The sequence below is a fragment of the Aegilops tauschii genome, chromosome 6, assembly GCF_002575655.3.
Source record: "Aegilops tauschii subsp. strangulata cultivar AL8/78 chromosome 6, Aet v6.0, whole genome shotgun sequence".
NCBI classification, from domain to species: Eukaryota; Viridiplantae; Streptophyta; class Magnoliopsida; order Poales; family Poaceae; genus Aegilops; species Aegilops tauschii.
In genome coordinates, this window is record NC_053040.3 from 484,501,047 (window position 1) to 484,511,987 (window position 10,941).

Here is a 10,941-nt window from a genome sequence, read left to right on the forward strand (position 1 = left end):
ACATACTAGTACATCTGTGTATTAACCATGTTCTTACATCAAACTAATGTTCTTGTGTATCCCTCATCAATCACTTATGACGAGGCAGGCAGGCAAGGGGACTACTCCTTATTTAAAGAATGCAGCATCAGCCTCCCGACATGATTCTCAAGAAACAGAAATGCTAGATGAAGATAGTGAACGTAGCTCTGTAGTTGATTACAGCATTTCCCCTACACTAGCATCGCAGGTGCTTGCTCTAACTTGGCAGCGTGATATGTGGTTGCATGTTGCATATGGTGTCTAGATTGTAATTCTTCCAATCTGGTTAAACTGCATGTGCTAGTCTGCTTAGCTTATACATTATACCTGTTAATGTGACATGCCTTCCTGTATTTAGTACATAGTACATCTGTCTATTAAGCATGTCTTACATAAAACTATTGTTTTTTTGTATCCCGCATCAATCAACATGACGAGACACCTTTAGTATATGCAGTGCGATATTAGTTGCATCTTTCATATGATTTATAGCATGCGCTACTTCTAATTTGTTGAAATTCCATTTATGATGGGACGCTTTTAACTTGGCAGAGTCATATTGGTTGCATCTTTCATGTGGTGTCTAGCTTGCATTGCTTCTTATTTGCTGGAATGGTTTCTGCTTAGTTTACACAAACAGTTATGAACATGCCATGCCGTCCTGTTTTTCGTACATATTCCATCCTGGTATCATGTGTTTGCCTTACATCAAAGTAGTGATTGTCAGTATCATGCATGAATGAGTTCTGAAGAGAGAATTTTATTGCTTTTTCTTGTCGGTTTTACTTGACAATTCAAAATCAATAAAGCGGAAGGAAGTTAGCAAGGCAGCAGATAAAGGTGCTCCTTCCGAACGGAGGGCCTCTACAGTTTCTACTCCTCCACACCCCCAAGATGATTTCCAAGACAACACATGCATAGACACTCAACAAAGCTGTATTTATGATGAGCACGTCTCCCCTAGTGCAGCATCACCGGTGCTCCCTCTAACTTGGCACTGTTATATGTGGTTGCATGTTATGTGTGATGTCTAGCTTGTATTGCTTCTAATTTTTTGAATTCCATCTGCTTACTTTACACATTATACTTGAATAAGACACGTGTTCCTGTTTCTAGAACATACAATATCTGTATATCACACCATGTTCTTACATCGAATTACTACTGTTGTGTAACCTGCAACAATCACTTATCATAAGACACGTTTGACTTCGGAGTGTGATATAGGTTACATCTCACATTCTTTTCTAGCTTGTACTACTAATTTGTTGAAATGGCACTTATGACGAGACAGTTTTAACTTGGTAGAGTGATATTCGTTGCATCTTTCATATGGTGTCTAGCTTTCATTGCTTCTAATTTGTTGAAATGCCTTCTTCTTAGTTTACACATCATAAGCTATGAATATGCAATGCTGTGAATATGCAATGGCACTAATGACGAGAGACCTCTAACATGGTAGTGTGATGTTGTTTGCATCTTGCATATGATTTATTTCTTGTACTGCTTCACATTTGTTTAAACGCCATTTATGATGAGACACTGTTAACTTGGCAGAGCGATATTTGTAGCATCTTTCATATGGTGTCTACCTTCCATTGCATTGCTTCTAATTTGGTGAAATGTCTTCTTAGTTTACACATCATAGTTCTGATTATCTCTTTCGTCCTGTTTTTCATACATATTACATCCTCCTATCATGTGGTTGTCTAACATCAAAGTTCAGTTCGTCTGCATCACACATCAATTTGTTCTGAAGAACTAAATTGTTATTCGTTTTTCTTGTCGGCTTGACCTAACATGGCACAGAGAAAGAGGAAGAAACACATAATGGCAGGGAATGAGAAGTTGATGAATCCTGCAGATTCTGCTGGTACTGATGGTGCAATAGAAGGTCAAAGTCCAGCGAAAAATTCTACAAACACGGCATCCCATGCTACACGAGTTGCAAAAAAAGCCAAAGAGAAACAAATAGCTGCCACCAAACAAGCAGAGACAACCCTAGTTCTTGCAACACCTACCACAGTACTACCAGCTGCACGACTTACTCGTGCGTCAACTGAGCTAGCAGCATGTTCCCAAGCTCCCTTGCCACCTGGCACTACTTCCCAAGCACTCTTGACATAAGACGAGTTGGCAATATCAGATGAACCTTGTGAGCTTCAACAGCAAGAAGGTAGTTGCTGGAGTCAAGTTACAGTTGCATGCTTCTTTATATGTAGTCTCACAGTTTGATGTACACTAACACTTCCTATGTTCGTTGTTGGACTAGCACCTAGGCGCAAGAGGAAACAAACATCAGGGATAATGCTCGATAGGTTAACTAAATCTAGAGGAGGAAGAATGGAGATCCGTTTTGAGGCAGGTTTAAAAAGGCCACGTGATGCTACAGAGTCAGCCAAGTTAGTATCAGAGGCAGCGGTTGCCGTTAGGTGTCATGTACGTATCCTCCCAACATGGATTCAGTACAGGAATGACAAAGACAAAACCCAGTTCAGCACCTTCCTCGACCATTTATCTGTAAGTATGGTTATGTATGGAAACTAGTAATATCGTCTTGCTCTGTCCCATACTTTCTAGGTTGCTGATAATGAGACTCCCATAATTTTCAACAGATGAGGTTCAAGTTGGATAGCCAAGATGATGCAACCAGACAAGCTTGCACCCATGTTTTCAAGTCTGCTCTGCGACAGTATCGGTATAACTTGAGGAAAACTCACTTTGAAGGCAAGGCTAACAGTGAACTTTCCCAAACATCTCCAGTGGAAAATATATCGGATGAAGACTGGAGGGGCCTTGTTAAACACTGGTCTGATCCGAAGTATCAGGTACATTATATATATGTGATCAGATCACATGTTGAAGTCCTATTTACGCATGTGCCACACAAATCTATCTTCTTGTAGGTGAACTGTTCAAAGAACAAGGCCAACCGTACGAAAGTGAAATTCCAACAGACGGAAGGATCTCGTAGCTATATTGCACACTGCGAGGCTCTTGTAATTAGCTGTTGTTTCACTCTTTTCGCTGTACCATATTATTAGATCTATATTGACTTGTTCGAAATGCAGAGGAAAGCCCGCAAGGACCAAAAAGTACCTGAACCAATTGCTGTGGAAATCTTCAAGGACTGTCACACCAGCAAGAAGAAGGGCATGACTACACCAGTCAAAGCCGATGTTGTAAGTCCTTAATCCTCATGCCTTTTAACTACTACTTACTCTGACTTGTGCCTTGAACTGCATGGTTTGCAGCCAATGTCTATTACTCTTTTCAATTTTATACACAATTGTCTTAGCGTACCATTGCACCTTACAAGGTTTAAAAGAGAGGAGTGATGTTCCTTTGATCTTGACCCGTAATCTAGTTCTGTGCTGGACTTGCCCACACAACGTTACAATTGCCTGTTTGTCTGTTCTCAGTTGTTTTGTGATATGAATGATGTCATACTATGCTTACCGTATTATAAACTTCGTCTCTTTATCCTTAGCCCGCAATACAATGTGAAGAAATAGACAATACATTACCGATGGTACATGGTCATATGTTTGGAACCTGGTTTTATTATGTACTTTGCAATAAAATACAACTAATATTTTACATGGGTTCACCAGAATAAGTTCTGTATATAGACCAAAGCTATTTTGTTTGGTTTTGCTGCCTCCTTAATATCTTCTGTTCTGGTACTACTAATGTAAAACCTCAACTTTTCAGCGAGCTATGGAAAAAATGGTGGAACCGCCACCTTCTGAAGGTGGCGAGGCAACTATAACCGCAATGTCAGCTCTTGCTGCAGTGGGTCAGTACCTGTCCACTAACAGTGCCAAAAGCACGTTCCTGCGTAATACTGGGTTGGTTGTTAAGGCAATATCGTCCAAACTGCCTCATGATCAAGATATGCAAGCTCAAAGCAATGTTGTATCTGCGCTCCAGACACAAGTCCATTCCCTAACAGAGACCCTTTGTGAAACAAGGAGAAACATTGCTCAATGTCGTCAAGATATGCATGGTTTTGAAAACAGACTATCAGACATTTGCTATGTTGTTCAGGAGCCTAGGGGAAATAAAGGCGAGGGTTATGGTGCTCCATCGGACAATACAACATGAAAACGTAACAGTCAGGTCAAATGAACTGAGCTTCTGAACTTCTGGTGGTGCATTTATCTGCTAGACTATTAAGTTTTATGCCAACCTTCCTTTTGTTATATAGTTGTAATTTGTTTTGGTGCGATACAAAATTTATTCTTAACGTGCAGCCACCGGCTGAAGAAAACAGCAAGCCATTTTTGTATAGTGTAGGGTGTTCCCTATATTTGCACTGGTGGCGACATTTGATGCCGAGTGGATGTAATCTGTGCAATCGCCTTAATAGCCTAGCGTTAGTTTCGGCCTTATTTATTTCCTAGTCTTCTTTTTCCCTGGTTTGCTAGTGGCCGCAACTACCATGGGCCATATACGGGCCGTAGGATCCATGGGTCTCCTACGGGCCGTCGATAAATGGGCCTGTAATCGGTGGGCCTCGGGTCGTCGGATAAATGGGTCTACATGGGCCGTAATCTGGCGTAATTGGTATCGGCCCAGCACGGTAACAGGCCGTTAACAGGTCGTAGGACAGCAAAGGCTTAATTCTGTCACAGGCATAACGGGTCGTTAATGGGCCAGAATATAGGACGGGCTGGAAACGGCGCAACGGGTTAACAGGCCAGAAACGGGTCGACTCTCCATGGGCCGAATTTGGCCCATTAGGGTAATAGGCCAGTAACGGGCCGACTCTTGCCATGGGCCGAATTTGGCCCATTAGGGGAACTGGCCAGTAACGGGCCGACTCTTGCCATGGGCCGAATTTGGCCCATTAGGGGAACATGCCAGTAACGGGCCGGAAGTAATCGAGGGCCGAAAAGGAGCCCAAGAACGTATGGGCCGTCAATAGGCCGAAAGCTAACACGGGCTGGAAACGGCCCATGTAAATCACGGGCCATTAACGGGTATAAAGAAAATTACTATTCATTATGGGCTAGAGTCACCGTGGTCCTGTAAAGGGCCGAAAGATACGAAGGCCTCATATGGGCCGAAAGACGTCGTGGGCCATACATGGGCCGAAAGTGAAATGGACTGGTGTTATATTCGACGGCCCACATGACGTTGTTGGGTCGATTTCCTTTAGGGCCTAACGGGCCGTGAGTTAACGGGCCGTAAAATGGGCTATTTGCGAAGAGACCGTTAACAGGCTTTTCATGGGCCAGCCCGTTAACTTTTGACCAAGTCAAACGGGCCGGCTTTGTAAGCTAAATGGGCCAGTGGTGGGCCGTGGCACGTGTCGACATATCATAGGCGCCTATCTGACCCACTGACGAGCTGACACATATTTCGTCCGGCCAATAAGAATTTTACACGTGGAAATTTCTCATTGGTCGGGGCTGTTAACGGGTTATCGGATCCAAAACCCGACCCGATAGCTTAACGGCGTTCCATTACGGTGGATGCCACGTGTCGGTCACCCTTGAGGAAAGCACTTCTGTGACGCGCGATTTATCGTCATGGAAGTGGACACTTCCGTGATGATAATTTTGGTAATGTCATGGAACACTTCTACGACAGCACAGGTATGACTATCTTGATTCTGTCATAAAATCGTCATGGATGTACATGCATGACAAAAAACGCGACCTACTGTGACAAACACGTATCATCACGCAAGTGTATTTTTTTTGTAGTGCGTCTTTGTCCCCATGATGAACAAACACACATGTTCTTCCCATCCCTATAAGCATTCAAAGAACACAAGGTAACATTGCTTCCATGAGTACTAATCCAAGGATTAACACGGAATACAAACCCTAATATATATATCAAACAACAACCCTAACCCTAACCCTAACCATAACCATAACCATAACCATAACCCTAGCCCTAAACCTAACCCTAGCACCAACATAAGAACACCCATAAGAATAACCCTAGCATACTAACAAAGCCTAATCATAGAAATTGGCAAACAAACATCTCACATCTCCATGCAAATCTCTAGATCCAAACAAAACTAGGGTTTCCCCAAACTAGCAACAAATGAGCAATGGGAGAACTTTACTTGGATCAAAACAAGGGGATCGGAGAATATTACCTTGAGGGAGGGTTTGACTTCGAAATCCACGGACAAATTCTTCAAATTTGCAAGATTTGGGAGAGGATTTGAGAGGGGGAGAGAGTGGGAGAGGGGGCAAAGCTCAGGGAGAGAGTGGGAGAGTGTGTGGTGTGGGGGGTGGGGGAGGGGGGCCAGCCAAGTGGCTGGATAAGTCACAGTGCAGCGCCTAGCCGCTAGGCGCTGCACTTTACATGTGTGGCGCCTAGCTCGGAGGCGCTGCACTGCTGGGTGAGGGGCTGCCACGGTGGACAGGAGTGCAACGCCGCTGCGCTAGGCGCTGCACAGTAGGGTGTGGCGCCGGCGTGGCGGGCGCTACACAAAAGGGTCAGGAGAGTGAAATAGTTTCGTCCCGAGATCAAAATTGTCAAATTTGCCGTAATGCTGCCTTTCTGCTGTAAGTGACCTGACATATCACATATAAGTAGTACCACTTGTCATATATAAGTATCATGACTTATCACATATGTGCTTGCAATAGATAAGCAACAACGTATGTGTTTTTTTTTCACTTAACAATCCCCCATTGCAGCAAAAATAACCTCTATTTGGGAACCTAATAACCTCCTACTCGTGTCATCTCCCTCATTGCAAACACGACGAGCAGGGCTCACCAGATGCTCACGAGGCTGCTTCTTGTTGATTCCATTGTACTCTGAGTCGTAATGATATTTCGGTAGCCCATAATCAAGTTCCTACCAAAATGAGGATTTTCTGACATCATTCACTAATGTAAGGATGAGGGTTTTTAGCGCACGAGAGTGGTGCGAATAACTCAAATACTTTAGATGTAGTAATCGAACGAATAGAAGTACTACTTACTAACAATGAAGAATATGCTTTCCTTCCTCAGATGAGATCATACTACAAAGCAACCTTCAGTTTAATTCCGCACTAGGCAAGCACGCTTACAATCGCACGTTGTCATTGTCTAAACATTGTATTTTGCATCATGATTTGTTTTGTTACCATGTACCATCATGCCTTCCCATGACTATTTATTCGATCGAATATAGTATCAGACTGTCATTGCTACTACTACCACTACTCAATTAAACCGGTTGATATTTATTTTTTTAAACCGGGCTAGCCCCCTTTCCATTCAACGGAAAACAACACAGTTCCATAAACTTACGGGGGACAGGAAAGATGGGATAGCGAGTTCAACGCACCGCTAGGGAACCGGCTGCATTTGCCCGATATCTGAGCGAAAACTATGGGATGAAAACCGAGACAACACCATAGCAGACTAGCCCTATTACAAGCCAGGATAACGGTGAGAAAGCATCAAGTGGACAAAGTATAAGCAAAAGCCACATGTAGCAAAATGAAACAGGCAGACTGAATAAAGGCAGCAGATGGCGAGCACCAACATGATGTTCCTCAGAATGGCCAGCAGTTCACCTCTCGTTCGCCTTCAATTGGTCTTCTTGACGCGTCACAAATCCTCATCGGGTTCACCGTATGGCTACTACTACTTGAACTGACTTAACCCTACTTGCTGTCTATTTTTTTAGATAAGTTTGAATTTTAAATGTGGTGCCGTGTTTTACGCACGTACGACGAAAATCAGCTAGCGGATCGTTTCGCGGCCGGGCCTGGCTGGCTGGCTTCTTCCTGCCTTGTGCCGGTTCGAGCGAACCGAAGCACTACCTACTATAAAAGAAGCAGCAGATCAGATGGATGGAACAAAAGTACTGTACTCCACTTATCAACAACAAGAATCTGGTTTTCAGGTTTGGCCGCTTCCGCCTGCCTGCCCGCCTCTGAACCCAACTGACAGTGTGCGTGCCCCGCATGCTTTGCATTTGCAGTCGATACGTATGTGTTAGAATAAATCCGAGGCATACCGTCGATCGTTCGAGGACCAAGCAATCACACGAGCACGTACGACACCGAGATTTGTTAACGAGGTTCACCGATGTGGCTACATCCCTGGGGCTTGACTACGGGCGCTCCTCCCCGTGACACCGTCACAATACCGCATCCGGTCGCCCTGGACACCGGCACATGCCGCCGGCTTCCCCTGCGTTCCGGTGCTATTATGTTGGCATAGGTTACATCGTGTGTCTACCCCCGCTATATGAGAGGCCTAGGATACAAGTGTCCTACTTGGACACGACTCCGTATCCTATCTAAACACAATGCAACTACAAGTCCAACTGTAACCTACCTTGTACACTATATTCGACAGAACTCTAACAGTTTGGGTGGGGGATACAGTCTCTCCTCTGTTCACAAGGAGACAACAAAACCACTAGAGGCAGATTGACTCTGATTAGTTCCCCACCGGACAAGCTCGATCGTCTAGTTGGCATCTTCTCATCGCAATCTAAACACTGCTGCGTTGCCTTCCCATCGATCCGTCGAGACAGAGGGAGGGAATGTGTGCAAATCGTTCGAGGGGCGCGGAAGCCTGCTTCCTATGATAACCGGACGGGGGCAGGACAGGACAGCAACACTTTGGACCCGAGACAAGCACGAGTGGAGCAACTCCAACGATTTTCATATGCAATGAGAGCTCGGTTACTCAAGGGCAACGCAAAAATACACATGAACAAAGGAAGCAGTGTAGCTGCTCGCTGGATTGCTACTACTAGTCTACTAGGACTACCCGATCAAAGACCAGCTGATAATTAACTCAACGGAGATATACTACTACCACCACAAAAGGAGTACGCATATGCATATGCCATCGTCGTCTGGTGCTCGATCTGGTATGACGATCCGACGTACTCGTGTCCGACTCCGACCCGCGCGGCACCGATGAGTAGCCCTGGCCGTGGTCCGGAGCCTGCGCCAGAGGAGCGTACCAAGCCGCAGCGGCGGCGGGCGCGCCAGGCCAGGGTAGCAGGAGGACGACGGCCACACGGGTACGTCGCGCCGTTCCACCCGCCGCCGAGGCCGCGCAGCTTGCACGGTCACTCCTTGGCTTGGCTGCTGGTTTTTTTGGTATGCGCGTCCCGATTAACACGGACGGACGTACACGGATCGGGTTCAGCAGGGCCAGCCTTTGAACGGTGACTGATCCGTGGCCGGTCGACGCCTCGATGGATTTGGTGGCCGTGTCTCGCTCTCGCGGGCTGTGGCTGGCTTGGCGACGGTGCGTGCACGCACATGACATCCGCGTGGTTTTACTGAGATTGGCCATCAGGCGGCCACGTACTGTTACAATGCAGTTGCAGGACGCAGCTTTTGCAACAGAAGCCTGTAAATGAGATAGATGCAAATGCAAATGAGTTAACTGCACAAAAACCGGAAATTGCTTTTGGAGGCCGAGCTTCATGGAGGCCTCCAAATGCATAATTCCAAATTTCTGAAAATTCATATTTTTTACATCTCAAAAAGTTCGGAAAAATAATTTACAAAGATAGATGAAGGCATAGTGCACAAGTGTGTACATTTTCAGAACGAAATACATTGAAATGAGGACCGTGCAAAAAAAGACAAATCTAAAGTTTTTTAACACATGATACTATTCATCCTCTCAGACCATGAATTTGTCTTTTTTATACAGGTCGCATTTCAACGTATTTCATCCCGAAATTTTACACACATACGCCTCACATCCTTATTTACTTGTACCAATTTTTTCTTTAATTTTTTTTTTCAAAAAATCGGCTTCCATGGAGGCCGAGAACCAAAACGCCATTCTCCACAAAAACTAGCTATACAACTGTGGCTAGTTTAAGGGATTGGTGCTATTCTTCATTTTTCTTTTCGAGCATCTATATATGTCAGGTATCTGAAATTTTCTTATGCTTCGGTCACATTGAATTTGGTTCATTAGATAATGAATCAATGGATATGAAAGAAAAAAAAAAGAAAATTATTAGCTCCGTCCCCCACGCCAACCTCTTCTTCCCCACGCCATCGAGAGCACCCGTTCCCTAGCCGCCACCGGTAACAACCGGGGAAAGATGGATGAAGATGAAGAAAGTCATAAGATCAAAAAATTGAAGGGGAAACAAATTGCAGAAGAGGGATCAGAACCCAAGATATGGATGGGGCTGCTTAACATGTCAGAATTATCTAAAACCCTGGATGAGACATGATCAAGAAACAAGCTTACTGACAAAAAAAATAGATCATAGAAACATTTAAAAATGTGCTTAGTGCATCCACACAACATAACTAGGGGATCATCATATACACCAACTTCTTTAGAACCATGAAGTACACCAACTTTTAACCGACCAACTAGTTACAAACCGTATCTAACCATTATATCTGTGTGAGCAGTCAAAATTTGAGCCTAATTTTCATATAAATTAGTAAAATATTGTTTACGATATTTGTAAGTGGATCTTCATCACGAGAAAAAAAAAAGGCGACGAGTTGCTGCTACGCCCAAGCTTGAGCATAAGAATTTTCGTGGTTTATCAGTGAGCTGTTCGTGGTTTCAAGCCGGCTGCAACTGGCCACCTCAGCTTAGGTGCTGAGGTTTCACGATTGGGATTGTGTTTTTATGATCAAAACTTTGTGCAACTCTGAATAATATGTCCTCCGGGAATGCAGTTCAATGTTATCCTCGCAGCCGTGCCCAACTTCTGCCAGCGGGATGCTCTCTTAGTTAAACGGTAGTACTGCCACGTGTCTAGTAGTAGTATCAGGAAAGGCCAAACGCAAAGTACTCATTTAAGCCTTTCTGTTGGCTTACCTTTACCACCAACGATTTTTGTCAGCTAGGAGTACCTCGTAGTTGCCATCGGCTACTTTGTCTAACCTGCAAAATCATTTGTCTTTACCCATGCAGTATCTTCTTCTTCCGATTACAAAAA